The sequence below is a fragment of the Camellia sinensis genome, chromosome 5 (genome assembly GCF_055761805.1).
Source record: "Camellia sinensis isolate YWXY chromosome 5, ASM5576180v1, whole genome shotgun sequence".
In the NCBI taxonomy this organism is placed as follows: domain Eukaryota; kingdom Viridiplantae; phylum Streptophyta; class Magnoliopsida; order Ericales; family Theaceae; genus Camellia; species Camellia sinensis.
This window is the reverse complement of record NC_138965.1, coordinates 160,467,411-160,487,037: the sequence shown is the minus strand read 5'-3', so window position 1 is coordinate 160,487,037 and position 19,627 is coordinate 160,467,411. Positions and strand designations below refer to the sequence as shown.

General features: G+C 35.5%; 1 long non-coding RNA gene across 1 annotated transcript; it reads right to left on the bottom strand.

Moving 5' to 3' along the window:
• Nucleotides 1–4,677: 4,677 nt before the first annotated feature.
• Nucleotides 4,678–6,550, bottom strand: LOC145790252 (uncharacterized). Its single transcript, XR_014328934.1, has 2 exons — nucleotides 6,272–6,550; nucleotides 4,678–4,954 (listed from the first exon to the last, which is right to left on the bottom strand). It is a non-coding gene; the product is annotated as an uncharacterized LOC145790252 (long non-coding RNA).
• Nucleotides 6,551–19,627: the final 13,077 nt, after the last annotated feature.

Genomic DNA, 19,627 nt, shown 5'->3' with positions numbered 1-19,627 from the left:
AACATTACAGATTAATCAACCATTACAGAGAGTAATCGATGAAGATTAAGATTACATATTAATCAACCATTACAGAGAGTAAGATTCGAGTGATGAGATGAATCGATGAAGATGTGTCAAACGTTACAGAGAAAGACAAAGAGAAGTGTTTAGGCTTACCGATTATGTATCTCGATTATGAATCGATCGAAATCTTCAAATCTTCATCAATAGAAGATTATGAATTGATCAAATCTTCAAATCTTCACTGTTGAGCGAGAGAGATAGTGAGATTCGAGCAAGAGAGAGTGGAGATTCAAAAGAGAGAGTCGAGCGAGACAGATTTTGAGAGAGAGAGAGAGTTCAGATTTGGGAATAAGAAAAAAAGGGACATAGGTCAAGTTTTTTTTTTTTTTGGTTAAGACCATGATTGGGTAAAGTAAAATGAGATTTTAATGTAAAAAGTAATTTTTTGCGACAGTCAAATAATCAGTCGCAAAAAAATAGACGCAAAAAGTCATATTTTTAGTAGTGATCATCGCTTGTAACAAATTAAAGGATGAACCAAGTTCATCAATCAAAGGCTTTCAAAACTTCAAGGGATGCTTACTAACATCTACATAATATGAAGAATGGACATTCATTGACAAAACAAATGAACAACCGATCCGGAATTGATTAGACAAGCCCACCCATCGGTGGCAAAGGAGATATCTCAAACAAAGGTACTAGTTGCATTAAAGTCCACTAGCACTAAAGACCTTTCAAGAATGTCATCAAAACAAACATAATACTTGATACAAAAACTATGGGATAATCATTCATGCTTTATCAAATATTTTTCAAAACAAAGAAAAACTTTTATCAAAACATTATAACATAACTTTACTAAAAATACCACTCACAATAGCTCTTCAGTCGAAAGGAATTAAGGCAAAGATCCAAGACCTACAAGTACATAGTAATTCCATTAACTGCACTTCAAGAATGTAAGAAGATATGCTTAAACACTTAAAATAGGATCAAAACAATACAAAACAATATGAACTAGGTAGCAAATGAAAGAAATGAAAGCAAGAGAGAAGATAACAAGCTTATACCTCTCAAGGGAGTAAGCTTTTTGTTTGTGATCAAACAAAGCTCCAACACACTCTCAAGCTTGAATTATGGTGTTCAAAGCTCAACCAAGGTTACTAGACTAAGGTATGAAGCTGTGTATGGTGAATGGATATGAGTTCAAGGTGGTAGGTTAACTCAAAGTGTGGCTTGCACAAGAAGAACAAGGTGCCAACAAGGATGTACTATGGCCAGCCTAGGTGTGCAGTGGTCGGCCTACGTGTTCATGCAAGGTAGACCAAGGTGCAAATGATCATGAAAGGTAGGCCAAGGTGAGATGCATTGTTTGGCCTAGGTGTGAGATCTAGACAAGAGTGGGTCTTGATGACCACACTTAGGGAAGTAGTCTGGAAATCTAGGTTTCCTCTTGAAGAACATGCTCATGAACATGAAGAACATGAATGCTAAAATCATAACTTTTTGTTCAAAATCTGAGATTTCATGATAGGAGTTCGAAAACATGGACCTAGGTACCCATTATGAAAATTTCATGAAAACAAACACAAAAACATGAAACTTGATACAAACTTTTGGATCAAAGCAAAGCTTTTCTTCAAGAACGTTACTTTCTCTCTCTAAAACAAAACTTTAAATCCATGCATGGCTCATGAATCATGCTAGATCATACAATGCAATCCGATTAACATGAAGAACAATAAAAGCAGATCAAGAATCTAACCTCAAACACAAATTCAATGGTTCAAACACCAATAATCAAGCTTGGAAAATCTAGCTTTCTCCAAGAACTTCTTCTTCCTCTTCCTAGAGCTTCTCTCTCTTCAAGACAAAGATATGGCAAGATATGGGTTCTCAACTACTAATCTGACTTAAACCCACTACTGGGACACGTGGCATTATCAAGTCAAATCTCCTTAAAAAGGTGCTAGAATAAAAGGACAAGAGTAGGTCAAAGTGTATACAACAAGTAAAGTGGCATGGGCACTCTGACAAGACAAAGATCCTGGATCAAAACATAGGCTTCGGAAAAGTGAAGGATAAGTGAGGTCTTCCTGATCTCGGTTAGGAGGGGCAACACTTGGCCTAGGTGTGACACACCTCTGCCTAGGTTGTACAAGTCAAGAAAAAATATTGCTAGGCGTTAGCTAAGGTGCACAACAAGGCTGCAAGGTTCAAGGATCAATGATCTCGAATGCTTAGATGATACACATCTCGACCTAGGTGTTGCACATCTCGACCAAGATGCAGGGGTGAAGGTAAAGGTCAACCAAGATGGTTTCAAGATCATCCTAGATGTTGACGCTCAACGGCCTAGGTGTAAGAGATTCAAAGGTGTGACCTAGGTGTGAGGTAGGAAAGATAGGTAGCCTTGGTTCAACACATCAAGTAAGGAACAAAACATGGATCTTATAATTAGACAAAAACACAGCAGCACAAAACTAAACATGATCTCATACTTAGACAACTTATCACAGTATATAAAATGCAAGCTTAACAAACCAAAATTATGTAAATTCTTATGAATATGACTAAGGCAAAAATGAGGGTTATTATAATTACAAATTGACAATGTATGAATACAGTAACATATATAAATTTGCATTTATATTTTTTTTATATATTTATATATATAGACATTGACATACATAAGATATCACAAAATTAATATGTGAAATCTTTTGTAACAATATAATACAGGTAATAATGAGAAATTAATTATTCATAATTAAATAGTTCATCATAATGTAGATGTTTAGTGTTTTGAAAGAAGAATTTTTTTAATAAATTTTCCCTTCAAAATGTATATTATAAGAAAAAAATATATTTTTTGTGATGAAAATTATGAATAGAGAAATTATGATGTGTACCTTAAAGTTATGAATGGCAAAGTCATGTTTTTTGTGATGAACAAAAGATTATGTTTTTTGTGATGAACAAAAGATTATATTTTTTATGATAAGCAAAAAATTATATTTTTTATGATAAAAATTATACTTTTTGTATAAAGTACATATCACACATGATAGTCTTTCATTTAATGTTATTTTCCACTAAGGAGTGATATGACATGTTTAAATAATTTATTTAACCATATTTAGTTGAATAAAAAATATGTAAAATAATATTTTTTATTATTATTGTCTATTTTCTATTTGAGTATGATCTTTTTATTTATTACTTTGACGTCAATCTAGCAAATAAAAAAAAATTAAATATAGATATGGTATTGAGTTAAAATTATTTAGAGAAATAAGATTGAGTCTTAAAAAAAAAAAAAAAAAAAAAAAAAGCTAGCCTTTAGGTTTTTACCCATTTTGGGTCACATCACCTCTCATATTTTTTACCCACAAAAAGACAATAAACTAAAAAAGTCAAAAAGTCAACTTTTTACTAACTTCCCGAAACACCATTAAAAGTTAAAATATGTTTATAAATAAATTCATCTATTACAGATTAGTTTCATACCAACAAACATAAAATGACATGATAAGATAATACGAAGAAATAAATAGATTTAGTTAGAGTGAAGAGAATTTTAACACTACATGAATACAACTAACACAATACAATTTATACCCGTGGGTGGAATCAACTTGACCTATTTTAGTTGGCTAGGTTGTCAGTCCCATCCATATTATTTTCGACAGTTGGAAAATGTTTTTTGAAAAGTCAATTTGACACAAATAAATAATAAAATAAAACAAATCAAAAATCAAAAAATTTAGCAAAATTAGAACAGCTTATAACCGAAATCAGTGCTTGAACACTTTGTCTTTAGGACAAAACTTCATCATCTTATCTGGTGTTAAGATATTCTTATATTCTAATAAGTCCTATTGATTTGGACATTTGATCCGCCAAATTCTAATTCTCATATTTAAGGTATTTTATAAACAATTTTACTCTTACAAATATTTTTTGAACCCTTAGCCACTTGATGATGTAAATATTCACATTAAATAATTTTGACAGTGTGAATGTTCACATCATGAAACATTCATACTATCAATGTAAACATTAATGCGTGCATCCTATTATTATTAGGGATATTTTGATAATTATGTCACCCATAGAACTTATTAGAACATAAGAAAATAATTTAGCATAAGTGAAACATAAATAGGAGAAACAGAATTTATAAAATAAATGCCCCCATTTAAGAGTACACATTGTAACATTTTCCTAATATTAAAATATATAATTAATCTGTCATTAAATGAGTAATCTATGTTTGCCCAGATTATAGTTCAAGAAATCATGAAGAGACATTTATGTATTAACAGTGATGGAGCTAAAATTTTGGAGTTAAAATTTTGAAATACATTATAATACTTATGTATTATAATTTATACTTATATGTGTATGAAGAAAAATTATTAATCTTAATTCGTTAAATTGGTGTTTAGTGCATAAGTTGTAACGGCCCCCAAAAATTAGCATTTGATATAACCAGATTAATTCATAGACATAATCTAAATTCCATTACTTTCTCATTCTTACATACAAGAACATTAAATAATATAGACCTTTCAATAGTTAATATTCATACTAAATCTCCATTTTTCCATTAGTTAATATTCATACTAAATCTCCATTTTTCCATTGACGATATCCAATATGAGATTTCACAAAAGAGAGACCACATACATTAATATATCCATCATCTCTAAGATGTGAATCTATAGCATGTGATAATAACAAGTTAAAGCAACAAAATACAAATTAATGCCTTTATGGCTACAAGTTCCAAGACTTTGCCTGGTTACAACAAAGCAATTTTCAAACTCATACATAGATAGCCCTTGGCTTGCAAAACAAAACAAAACAAGTAAATAACTGAGCCTTGTGCTCTAAAAAGATCCTCCATGCCTTTACTTCGGCGAAGGCACACCACAATCACCTAAAAAATGATTTTCACTAAGGGATGAGTATAAAGCCTAGTAAAGATAATCAAAATAAAGTGCATGCAGTTTAACAATATCATGAGGTACAATGCATATGAGATGCCAATGCCAAAATCATAAGTTTTCTCATTTTGAAATTCTCATGCCATGCACTTTTTTAAAAACATAACCAATCCAATCATTCGTTTGATAGAATAAGAGGCGGTAAATACGACACTGGTAATCCCTAAGCTGATGTCTGCAAGTAGTCATAACTAGCACTACCAATCTCCACCTTACCGGCTCCTAATCGGAAGGTACGTAGTACCTACTCCGCGTGTATTTTCAGCCTTTCACCCTATACAATCAGGCCAACTTAAACAATACCAATCTACACCCCCTATCCAAACTTACCAAGCGTATTTAACCTATAACTCAACACATTTCAAATATTCTCAATGAATCAATTTGAAAATAAATTTCTCAAATCCAATGCAACATTAAATCATGAGATTATGCAATGTTCAATGCCATGCATGAATTTGCAAATATTTCAATTTACCTAATTCACATGCAATTTCTACAACAATCAATACAACCCTCCACCGGTTGCCAAAACAATTATCTTTATACCAAATATAAATTTAAAAAATAAATAAATAAAACTCAAAATCTCATACTTTCAGTAATTTCAACATAGGGCCAACAATCACATGTTCAATCTCCTTTTTTCCCAACTCAATCAAGAATCATAATATTCCTCCAAAAATTTCATCAATTTTTTCTTTTTATTCAAACTCAAGAATTTACCAAAAATTTTCATAATGCCAAAAACGACATATGTTTCTTTCGACTTTTCTCAATACCTCAACATGATAAATATTTTCATCTTTCTCAAAGTTCAATATTTTCAAATTAAATAATTTTCAAAAGAAACCTCAATGGTTTTCAATATTCCCAACAACATTCTCATCAATCTCATCCCTTTAAACATCCAATTTCAAATTCTCATTTGTTCAAATAAACATACGTTTTTAACTCTTGTAAGCTTTTCACAAACTTATCTCAAAAATTTAAATCTTAACATTTCAAATTTCTAGGGTTTTATTAAAATTTGGGGATTTCCCATTAAAAAAAAATACATTCCTCAACATCCATGATTCATACAAAAATCACACTTAACTAACAAGAGATTTTCAAAAAATATTGAGAACTTCCCCCTTTTTAAACATTTAATATACCATTAATAAAATCCTAATCTTTTCAAATATCATGCAACTAAAATAACACATAATAAAGCTAAAACACATACACAATGTTTAGAAAATCCCTACCTCAAAGCTTAGGAGAGAAAATGAATGAAAATCCCAAAATTCGACGTTATCGAATCTCCACCGGTCAAAACGTTGCTCTTGCCGAACTCTTCACTTTGGCCTCAAGAACTAGAGTCTAAAGCTTAATAGATTTTGGTGAATCAAAAGTTTTACATGATGAATGTAAAAGAGAAAAAAGAAATTGTGAGGGAGAGAGAACTGAGCCGAGAGAGAGAGAGAGAATGAACCGAGAGTTGAAGAGAGAGCTAGGCACCTCCCTGGAAAATGCAAAGAAAAGAAGGGCAAAGGGGTGGACAACCCGACATGGGGGTTTGTCCTTTTATTTATTATTTTTTATATATATTTTTCAAATCAATAAAAATATTTATCCATACATATACATATATATATCAATTAAACATATGTTTTAATATCATTATAATATGTAGTAACATAAATGACAAAAATGATATAATCTTTTCTCACCACAAAATATATTTCATTTGATAGTGCATACCATAAATATTTGTAACTCTCTCATGGTAGTAAGATAAATAATAACGATAATGATAATAACAACAACAATAATAGGTGGTTACAAACGAGTCGTGATTCAATCAAATGAGTCCAAAATGACTGCAATTTAATAATTTAGAATAAATCTCCAATTGAGATTAAAGAATAAAATAATTTAAATAGACTAAAGTTCGTCCCCACCATTCACATAATTAAACATGAACCAAAATGATTAAGTATAGGTTAATCAAATAAGTCTCAAAAATTAAATTTATATCTCATGTAATACTCAAGACCCAAGAATAATTAAAACTCAAAACAAATAAGCCTTGCGAAGTCGAAATCAACAAGTAATATAATTTATTTTCACCAATTTAAATAGAATGGTCCACGATACCACAACAATAATAATAAGGGAAAAATTCAATTTGATTCAACTCGTTACAATCTTTCCTCCTTAAGGAATTTCGTCCCCAAACTTCCCCTAGTTAAAAGAATAATGAGATTTGCTCTTAACATAATCACTTGAGTCTTAAACTCTCAATAACAGTTTTCTCATTGAGGCATCGCTTCAATATCCCAAACACTTACCAAGCTCACTCTTAAGAATTCAACATTGTCTTGCCTCCTATTGTAAAAGACACCGCAACCAAAATCGAAAACACTTTAAACGTATAAGTGTAAATACAACAATAATTCCTCACGGATGGTACACTTATAACTTAAATCAAATAAGAATGGCGAACAGTCTAATCTAGTCGGCTCTACAATCGTGATAACATTTGGTTCTATTTTCATTCGCAAAAATATTTTACCAATATGAAGTAACAAATTTTTTTTTCTTCAAAAGACTCAAAATTAAATTCCTACAGCTCAAAGCTATCCATAATATTAAGATACACTGTTCTATAGAAGCCACCCCTCAACTTAAAACAACTTGTACTAGAATTTCAACCAACAATTCATAATAGGAAGGGAAAATATAGGTGACCTTTGCAACATATAAATGAATGATTAAAATATGACAAACTCGCAATTGGAATACAACCGTACTCACAATCTCACTTGAACATGTTCAAACACACCCACAAAATTTGCCCACTACAACCAACTACCTCGACAGGTCACAACAACAGAAGAATCCAACGAGCACTTAGAAAAGTATTCAAACGTTGCACACCATTAAAGATGACTCATCACAAACAATATCTAGTGCAACAATTTACTTGAAACCAATCCAAAGTGATAATCTCAAGACTCTTAACCAATGAGAACACCCTCTCTTTAAAGATACAATTCAATAATATATTTTGTAATCACAACCATCACACAACAACTAACGCATCTCAATATTAAAACGAATCCGTATTAGGTTACCTAATTTGAACAAAACTAACACAAACAATGACTTAAAATATTTCATCCCATAGGAATCTCCATTCATCCCCTAGTACAGTCTATTCTTCCCTGAATTATTACACATAGAAAAATTCACAAATCACCTTAGCCCCAACTGCTTCGCCTAGAATAACAAGAAACACCAACCTTCATGAAACATAATGCAATCACGCCGAACACACTACTCGAAAATTCTAAGCCATAATTTTAATTGGCTAACCAAGCAACTTCTGCATTATTTTCATTTACCTATCCACTCTATTTCTTTAACTCAACGAAACGACTAACAATTTCAGCAGACTTGCCAACATCCACCTGAACAATCCCACACCAACATAGAATTTACCCAAACGCTCACACGATGCAATTTGAGTCCACATAGAAATCATCAAGAGTAGGTACACATTCTAACCATACCAAGGTACTCCCAATAAAAGCTAATTCAGAACCACTCCCACTCTTTGAAATCAATGCCATGACAATAGCTCTCAAGTTGCAATATGACTCCACATCATATTAATATTATGGTAGCCTACGAGATTAAACCCGGATTCAACAACTCTTACTACACGAACTCATTTATCAAGAAATATTAATACCACTCATGAGGTCAGTTAACAGAATTGTGATGACCCTAGTGTTATTTATTCCAACCTTTTTATTTAACATCATTTTCACCTCATCAGCGTGTTAAGTTCACTTGGAGTTGTGTTAACCTTTTGGGTTGGTGGTGAGTCGAAATCGTACCTTTAATCCTCATTCTTCCTTGTTCTGGTGTTGGATTTCATTTTGTTCCGGAGGGTGAGAGGTCAAGTCCGAAGTGCCTAGAATAGGGTGGAAGAAAATCTGGGCTGGAAAACGGGGGCCGCACATGCGGGGCCCAGGGTTGCACGTGCAGGAGGCCAAGCCACACGTGCGGGAAGAGGGGAGTTGGAGTAGATCGCATTCTGCTTAAATTGAAGGTGCGGGAAGGGAAGTGCGGGACCATCCGCACGTGCAGGGATCAGTGTCGCACGTACGGGAGAGGGCAGCCGCACTTGGGGGGGCACATGCCGCACGTGCGGGGCGGGGTCTATCCGAAAACTCTATTTTTTTTATCAATTTGAGGCTGAAAATATTTCATTTTCTAACCCTTCTCTATCTCTCTCTCTAAAAGTTATTTTTCTCCTCTCTCTCTCTAAAAACCATCATCAAACACCCAAAAACTTTGATTCCTTGCAATCCATGAGGCTTTGATCTATATTCTTTCACAAATCTTGGAGAGCAACACAAAAAGCTCACTTTGTACGGTGGAGATTGAGTTTGGGGCATTTTGATTTCTAGGGTTTCATCTTCTCATCTTCTGCAAGACCTTGAGGTAGGGATTCTTGAGTTATATATATAGTTTTGCTATTTTGATGATGATTTAAGAGCCTTCTACTAGTCTTGATAATTCTACTAGTCTTGAGTTATATATATAGTTATATATATAGATTTTCTTCAAAAGAAGGTTTTTCTTTAAAATTTCAATATTATAGTCAAGCTTTGAGGGTTTCATCTTGTTGATCTAAGAAAAATGTTTTGATGAGGGTTTCCATCAAGACATGGGAAGTGATTGTTTGAGGAAAAACCCTAGAAATTGGGATTTTGAGAAAACATGAAAATACTTGTGAAACTCTTTATTATTTTGTGTTATGTAGATGAATGAGATGTCATTGTAGCATAATTGTTAAAAATGTTTGAACATGTGTTGTTAGAAGTGGTAAATGACCTTGTATCATGAATGTGAAAATTGTAAGATCTTGGAATTATGTTGAAAACATTGTATTGCCTTGAAGAGGTTAATTTGTTGTGATTTGTTGTTGTGAGAAATGAAGGGTACATGGATGTTTTGAGAAATGACTTTGAAAAGAAGAAAAAAGAATGGGATTGATTGAGATTGTTGTAGAGAAGTTTTGAGAGTAGAAAAAGGTTATGACATAATAATAATTGCATCTTGTTTCAATTGAATTGTTAGTATCATTGTGCATCATGGCATGTGTTGGAAAATATTCATATTGAATTAGAATACATATTGTAATGAGAACTATGATAAGGTACATGGGTTAAATACGTGGTAAGTCCAGATATGGGGTGTAGTTGAACTCGATAAGTTGACCTGTGTGTCCACGGTGAAAGACCAAAAATCGTGCAGATAGGTGTTGAGCCTTCCGGTTAATACCAGTAAAAATGACAGCTTGGTAGTACTCGTAGAGTCTACTTGCAGACACCAGCCTAGGGATTACCAGTGTCGTATTTACCACCTCTATGGAAATAAATATTGAAATTTGAAATTGATGAGATTACATGATAATACTGAGAACATGGTGATTTGAAATAGTACATCGAAATGAATATTTTCATCATTTATTAACCTTGGCATGGCATTGCATTCATGTTTATTTTTTTTACGTTGAGGAAAGAGCATAACTGTATATACTTTGTGAGAATTTCTCTACTGAGCTTTATGCTCACCCCTATGGGATTTGGTGCAGGTAAAGATGTGGTGATCCCACCGAGTTGATGGCATGGACGTGATTGTGAAGAGCGCTTGCTCTTATATTTTTGCGTAAAATTTTGTAAAGCCAAGGGATAATGTGTATGGGTCCAAGAGGCCATTTTGTGTAGTCGGGCTATTGCCTTGGGACTTGTAAGCCCTTGAGGGCCTTATTCATTTTGATTTGATGATTTTACATGCTATAGATTCATGTACTAGTTATCTATGAATGTATAACCGCATGTGAGATTATTTTGTAAAACATTTGATCTTATGTAATGGGATTTGGTTAATATCTTATTTGGAAGTGGGTTGTTCATGTCGAATTATTTCTGGCCGTTACAAGAATATTCTAAATCTCACCCTAAAAGTATCCCGAACCAATCACAATGAGACACTAATAAAGATTAACACTGAAACGACTCTAAAATTCCCAAATCGTTAATAAATTGATTAACCTCAAATTAAAATGAAATCTCTCCAAAGAAAATTCAATGTACATCCCTCGCCAAAAGAAATAATTCTACACTTCTGATTTATAATTCTAACTAAAATAATCTTTTTTGTACTTCAATCCAATCACTATGAAATCTGCTCCACACCAGAAAAATAAACAATTTAACTCGAGAAGTAATCCACCACAGCTTACTAAAGTACAAAGAAAATAAAATCGAATCCTCATAACTGCTCAAGTCACAAATAATAACACCAATTACCATATTAAGCCCACCACAAAAGCCTACACAAGTCAAGACGAAAGATAAGACGAAAGATTACACCAAATATTCAGTCTTGTGGTTACTTCAAAATCTCATCCAATACCTCTAATCAAACTCACCTTTGCACAACTCTAAAAAGGTACCACCACTTGCTACAATGCCACATGTTCACTCTAGAAATTTTCTAAGCCAACAATAGTCATTCCGTAACAATTTGCAAGACTAACCAAAATAGCAAAAGTACTTCATACCAATTTATTCCCCAACAAGGGGTCCGTCAAATAACTTCTTATAAAATAATACCATCACAAAACACAATGGAATAAAACTGAAATAAGTGTTAAGCTATTTAATCTTTTGTTTTTCAATAATTCCTATTTGTTAGGAAGTTTGTTGCTTTTACCTATTCCTTAGGAGAATCCTAGATTATTTGGAGTTGTTAGTCATGGGATTAGACATTGCTTTATTTTCTAGCTTTCAGTTATTTGCATTTGTATTTAATTAGAGTTCATATCAATGAATCAGTATGGTATTTCTTTTACTCATTTTGCAGCAACCTCAGTTTTAGTTTTTTCAATAGTTAGTATCAGAGCCCCTCATTGGGGCTTGTTTTGAAAAAGCAACAGCTTTTATTCTTAACGCAACAAGATATTCAATGGCTTCTGAAAATAGCTTTGTGCAACCTGCGATTCCACGCTTTGATGGTCATTATGACCATTGGAGTATGTTAATGGAAATTTTTTTGCGATCTAAGGAGTATTGGACTCTTGTGGAAACCGGCATCGCTGAGCCTGCTAGTGAGATTGTTTTGACAGAAGCGCAGAGAAAGACGTTGGAGGATCAGAGATTGAAGGATTTGAAGACAAAGAATTATTTGTTTCAAGAAATAGATCATGCCATTCTCAAAACCATCCTAAAGAAGGACACGCCTAAAGACATCTACGATTCGATAATGAAGAAGTATCAAGGCACTGCATGAGTGAAACGTGCACAACTCTAAGCTCTTCACAAAGAATTTGACATTCTTCACATAAAGGAAGGAGAGTCGATTAATGACTACTTTGCAAGAACATTGTCAATTGCAAACAATATGCGCATTCATGTAGAAAATTTGGAAGATGTTGCAGTCATTGAGAAAATCCTTCACTCAATGACACAAAAATTTGACTATGTGGTGTGTTTCATTGAAGAATTGAATGACATTGATAGTCTTTCGATTGATGTGTTGCAAAGCTCACTGTTAGTTCATTAGCAGAGGATGACCATCCATATTGTGGAGGAGCAAGCCTTGAAGATCACTACTCATGAAGGAACTACTTCTCCAGGAAGAGGTAGAGGACGTAGGGGATTTCAAGGAAGAGGTAGAGGTAGAGGACGCCAGCTTTCATACAATCAAGGAGCACAATTTGACAAGGCGAGTGTGGAATGTTATCACTGTCACAAGCTTGGTCACTATTAGTATGAAAGCCCTGACAAAGAGAAGGAAACCAGGGCAAATTTCGCTGAGACTAAAGAAAAAATGCTCTTGATGGCTTACATCGACAAGAAGGAAAATTCATCAAGTGATACTTGGTATTTAGATTCAGGTTACAACAATCACATGTGTGGAAATAAGTCTTTGTTTTATGATTTGGATGAAACATTCAGAGAAACTGTGAAGCTTGGGAACAACTCCTGCATTTTTGTTATGGGGAAAGGGGATATCAAGTTCCATATGAAAAACAACACTGTGCAAACAATTTCTAGTGTGTTTTATACCCCAGATTTGAAAAGCAATCTCATTAGTATGGACCAACTGCAAGAGAGGGGTTATATCATCATCATCCAAAAAAGTCGATGTCAAATTCATCATCCAGAGAAGGGCCTAATAGCATAAGAAAAAATGACAGCGAATCATATATTCCCTCTGAACATTCAGTATGATGCCCAGAAATGTCTCTCAACAGTGCAAGATCCAACATAGCTGTGGCATCTTCGTTATGGTCATTTGAGTTTCAAAGGCTTGAAAACCCTATATGAGAAGAACATGGTGGAAGGACTGCCCAAGATTAATTGTCCCACAGAAATGTGTGAAGATTGTATCGTTGGTAAACAACATCGTGATTCTTTCTCGCTAGGAAAAGCATGGAGAGCTGAGCAAATCTTATAGTTGGTTCATTCAGACATTTGTGAACCAATCGATCTAACATCAAATGGAAACAAAAGGTACTTCACTACCTTCATTGATGATTATAGTCAAACAACATGGGTTTATTTCTTACAAGAGAAATTTAAAGCTTTTAGTGTTTTTAAAAGCTTTAAGGCTTGAGTTGAAAAAGAATCTGGCAAGTACATTCAGATCCTTCGTACAGATCGTGGTAGAGAATTTAACTCACATAACTTTGCAAGTTTTTGTGAATTGCATGGAATACAGAGCTGCTACATACACATCGTAGCAAAATAGTTTGGCAGGAAGAAAGAATTAGACGATTATGAACATGGTGCGTAACATGTTGGTAAAAAAAAATATTTCGAAGACTTTCTGGCCAGAAGCACTCAATTGGATTGTTCATGTACTCAACCGAAGCTCTATCATTGCTGTAAAAAACATAACAACACAAAAAGCTTGGAGTGAAGTCAGGCCATCAGTTGATTACTTCAGAATCTTCGGGTGTATTGCGTATGCACATGTTCCAGAAGAAAATAGAACAAAGCTTGACGATAAAAGTGTGAAGTGTGTCTTTATTGGGGTTAGTGAGGAATCCAAGGTGTACAGGTTATATAATCCCATTACCAAGAAAATAATCATTAGTCGAGATGTTCTATTTGATGAAGAAAACACATGGGATTGGAGCAGCACTAAACAACAACAAATTTTAATTGATGTTGAGGAAGCATGCAGGGAAATTAAATAGCCATTACAACCTCCTCTTGAAAATCAGGGGTCTGAATCACAATTGCAGCCTCCTGGTCAATCCCGTGGAGAAGTTTCACCAAGTTCCTCAGCAAGTGTTTCAATTCCAAATGACGATCATGCATTTAGCTCAAAACCACAATGACAAAGGAAAAGACCATCTTGGATGATAGATTATGTGAGTGGAGATGAATTATCTGATGAGGATACTACTGCTCATTTTGCTTTATTTGTAGGCTCCGATCCTATATTGTTTACAAAAGCAGTGAAAGAAGAAAAGTGGAAAAAAGCAATGGATGCAAAGATTCAAGCTATAGAGAAGAATGAGACTTAGGAGCTAACCAATCTTCCTGAAGGGCAAAAAACCATTGGTGTAAAGTGGGTTTATAAGACGAAGCTGAATGAAAAGGGAGAAATTGACAAGTTCAAAGCAAGGCTGGTTGTGAAAGGCTACAATCAAGAGCATGGAGTTGATTATCAAGAGGTTTTTGCTCATGTTGCAAGACAGGGTACAATTCGGCTGGTGGTTTCATTAGCAGCACAAAACTCATGGCCCGTCTTCCAACTTGATGTGAAATCGGCCTTCCTTAATGGTGAACTACTTGAGCAAGTCTACATTGAGTAGCCTCCTAGTTATGTGATAAAAGGTAATCAACATAAGGTTTACAGACTAAAAAAGCCTTTACATGGACTAAAACAGGCACCTTGAGCCTAGTACAGTTGTATAGAAGGGAACTTTGAAAAGGCAGGTTTCAAGAAATGTCCACATGAGCACACTCTATTTATCAAGTCTGGAAAAGAAGGTAAAATCTTGATAGTTTGCCTATATGTTGATGATTTTATTTTCACAGGCAATGATGAGGCTATGTTTGTTGATTTTAAGAATTCTGTGATGGCTGATTTTGACATGACTGATTTGGGAAAGATGAAATATTTTCTTGGTATAGAAGTACTACAAACAGCTATTGGATGTTTTATTGGGAAAAAGAAATATGCTTAGGAGGTTTTGGAGAGGTTTCACATTGAGAATTGTAATCCAGCTAGGACTCCATCTGAGCCGAGATTGAAGCTGTAACGCCCTCAAAATAAACCCATAAATCTTGCATTCACGACATCTATAAATGTAGGAGAAATAAACATATTTCTATTCATCAGGGTGTTTAATCCAAAAGTATTACATGTTGACAACAAAAGTAAATGCCCCACGGGCTTACAACTTTCCAAGCCAACACCTGGTTACGAAAAAGAGAGTACTAACTCTACACAAAATAAGCCCTTGGCTTGATATACATGTAATACACAAAAATAAACAAAAGAGTCTTCAACTCCCACAACTATCCAAGCTATGACCTCGGAGGCGGCATGCTACCTGAACTTGAAAATGTTGCCCCATATAGGGTGAGCCAATGCCCAGTAGAGATATGCTAAACATAATATGAGCAATAACTAAAACATTAGCATTTGATAAGTGTTTAACTCACATAAATCAATTCATAACCCATTTCAATTACATGACAAATGTGTCCATGTTTCATTCCACTTTCCATTTCTTATCCAATTTCTCAATTCATAACTATGGTTTAGAACCTGGCCAAACAATTTAAATGAGATTACACCTCATATCAACAGTACTTCCATTTCAATGGAGGTAACCACTCAAATTAAACACTTCATATTTCACATTAGATACACATAATTGCTGTATCAATCTCAAATAAAACTCTTTCATACTTCATATATGATACACAGACTTGTTGTATCAATACTTCAATAGATACACATATTTGCTGTATCGATGAAGTCCATCCCCTATCTCTTCCCAAACAATATCCAGTTTAGGAGTCCATCCCCTATCTTCCCCTAAACCGTGGAGTACATCCCCTATCTCCTCCCACACAATACAATGTATATAAACACATATCATATACATAATCAATCAATACATAAATCTGATGTATTATTCCAACCGTCATATTCGATGACATATTCAATTGATTAGTTTTAGTTTGCCTAATCATCATGCATTGTCTAGAACAATCAAGACTATCCTCCACCGATAGCCCAAGGCAATTATTTCTAAACAGAATAATAATTACATTAACAGATAATTTATCAACAATCTTCAAAGGTGAGTGACTAATAAATCCAACTCTACTATTCCATCTCATATTATGCCAATTCCATGGATTCCAACTTAATTTCATGTTTCCATAATTTCCCAAATTAATTACATGGATTAATTTGTCATAACAATTTAGGGCTTTTTCCCCCTTTTCTCAATATTGACCCATAGGCCCAAAATAACTTCAATAACATCAATACTATCATTTTAAGACCCAAAATATACATTTATGAGCCAAAATAACATAACCCCTCTTTATACATTTGAAACCCTAACACCCAAAATCACCCAACTACAACATTAAATCAAAATGACTAAATACTTATGTCAAAGATCATAAAAATGAGTAGTTATCCCTACCTCAAATTCGGAGCTCAAAGGAAGAAGATGTAGAAATCTCGAAGTGCTCCAAACCAAGAAATTTCCGGATCAAAAGATAGCCCACACCAAGGTCAACACTTTTTACAAAGGCCGAAAGGTGGGAGATGACTCTAACTAGATCAATACCTAAAGAGAAGTTGGGTTTTAGAGAGAGGAGCTCTCCAATGGAGGTTTTGGAAAGTAAGAGAGAGAAAAGGAGTTGAAAAAGTGATCCAAAAAGTGAAATCCCGAAGTGATATAAAAGTCGCCCCGCTCGAGCGTGGAAACCCCCACTCGAGCGTCAAACACAGACTCACGCTCAAGCGTGAAAAGCGCCGCTCGAGCGTCGATTGCACACCTGCAGAAGTTTTGCAGACATGGTCCCCGCTCGAGCAGAGGGACAAAAATCAAAGGGTCACGCTCGAGCATCAAAACTCCCGCTCGAGCGTACGATGACCTGCAGAGAAAAAATACTGGGAGATGGAAATTCACGCTCGAGCGTCAAAACGCCCGCTCGAGCGGAGAAACAACAACAAAGGGCCCGCTCAAGCGTCAAAAGCCCCTCTCGAGCGTAAAGGCCAAATTCTGGGCATCAACTTTTGGTTTCAAGGCACAACCAACCTGTTTCAAACCTACCCAACACAATCCAGAACTCAAATACAAAGAGTAGAGGATGGAAATGAGAATGAGACAACGACACATCCATGGAACCGAGTCCGGAATACAATAAATAAAGAGAGAAAGAACCAAGATCGCTATAACCTTCCCCTCTTAAAGAATTTCATCCCCGAAATTAAGTACAAGTTTTTCAAAAACGTGATTTTCTCAATTCTCAATAGTATTACAACTCAATATTCAACAGCCTGACCCATAACCGGTCATTCCATCTCTATTCAAGAGGCATTTCACAATATATACTCAATATGCATTATAAGCATGCTTTCCCTTGAAATTTACCAATTTCCACACATATTTCACAATTCTATATCATATTCAATGTTCATGATATATTTCCATTCCTACAATACATTCAACATATGCAATGTTACATTAAACTTCCATTTCAAGGCAAGTTTCAAAATACTTCCATAAATCAAAACATATACAATGTTTTACAACTCAAGACATATTTAATGCTCTTAAAGTTCATCAATATTACAAAATCCCAATACATGGTTAAACATTTACAAACAAGTCCGGATATTTCTCACGGACATCCACCTCATGTTCCCAAGTGGCTTCTTCCACTCCGTGATGTTTCCACAAAACTTTCACCAAGGGAATGGTCTTGCCTCGCAAGACTTGATCCCGCCTATCCAAGACCCAAACCGGTCTCTCCTCATATGAGATATCCTGGTCGACCTCCAAATCGGTCCAATCCAGCACATGAGACAGATCCGGCTCATATTTCCAAAGCATACTAACATGAAACACGTCATGCACTCCGGACAACTGCGGCGGCAAAGCCAAACGATAGGCAACCTCATCAATTCTCTTAAGGACCTCAAAAGGACCAATAAAACGAGGGGATAACTTCCCACTCTTCCCAAACCTCACCTGGGTGATATTTTCAAAAAAACATGATCACCCATCTCAAATGCTAAAGGCCTCCTCCTACGGTCGACATAACTCTTTTGGCGACTTTGGACTGTAACAAGCCTCTTACGGATAAGCTCAACTTTCTCCGTTGTTTCCCTCACCAACTCTGGGCCCAACAAAGGTGCATCACCCACCTCGGCCCAACAAACTGGAGACCTACACGGTTGGCCATACAAGGCCTCAAATGGTGTCATACCGATACTCGACTAAAAACTGTTGTTGTAGGCAAACTCCACCAAGGGCAAGTGCCTCTCCCACGTCCCACTAAAGTCAAGAACACAACCTCGAAGCATATCCTCAAGAATCTGAATAGTACGCTCGGACTGCCCGTCAGTCTAAGGATGGTAAGCCGTGCTAAAGGTCAACCTAGTGCCCAAGGCACTTTGCAAACTCTGCCACAACCAAGTAGTAAAACGAGGATCTCTATCTGAGACGATCGACACTGGGACCCCGTGCAACCTCACTATGTCGCGAATATACAAATCAGCAAGATGATCTACCGAATCTCTTACGCGCATAGGGATAAAGTGCGCCGACTTAGTCAACCGGTCTACTACCACCCAAATAGCATCACTACCCCACTAAGTCCTCGAAAGACCTACAACGAAGTCCATAGTGACATGCTCCCACTTTCACTCGGCAATAGGCAAGGGTTGTAACAAACCTGCTGGCCTCTGATGTTCGGCCTTCACTTGCTGACAAGTAAAGCACTTCGATACGAAAATTGCCACATCTCTCTTCATACCCCGCCACCAAATCTTTAAGGCAAAGATCACCGCTGCTAATTCTAGGTCATGTGTAGGGTAATTCCTCTCGTGTATTTTTAACTAATGTGAGCCATAAGCTACCACTTTCCCCTCTTGCATCGACACACAACCCAAACCCTCTCGTGAGGCATCGCAATAAACTGTGTAACCTAAACCTCTCTCCGGAATAATCAAAACCGGAGCGATGGTCAATCTAACCTTCAACTCTTGGAACGACTTTTCACAAGTCTCACTCCATACAAACTTGACCCCTTTCCGTGTCAATCTAGTCAATGGTGAAGCTAACCTGGAGAAATCTTTCACAAACCGGCAGTAATACCAGCTAATCCCAGAAAACTGCGGATCTCAAAGACACTCTTAGGCTGTGCCCAATCCTGCACTGCCTCTATCTTGGATGTATCAACAGACACCCCTTCCCCGGAAACCACATGGCCTAAGAACTTGACCTCTCCTAGCCAGAACTCGCACTTCCCAAACTTGGCATACAG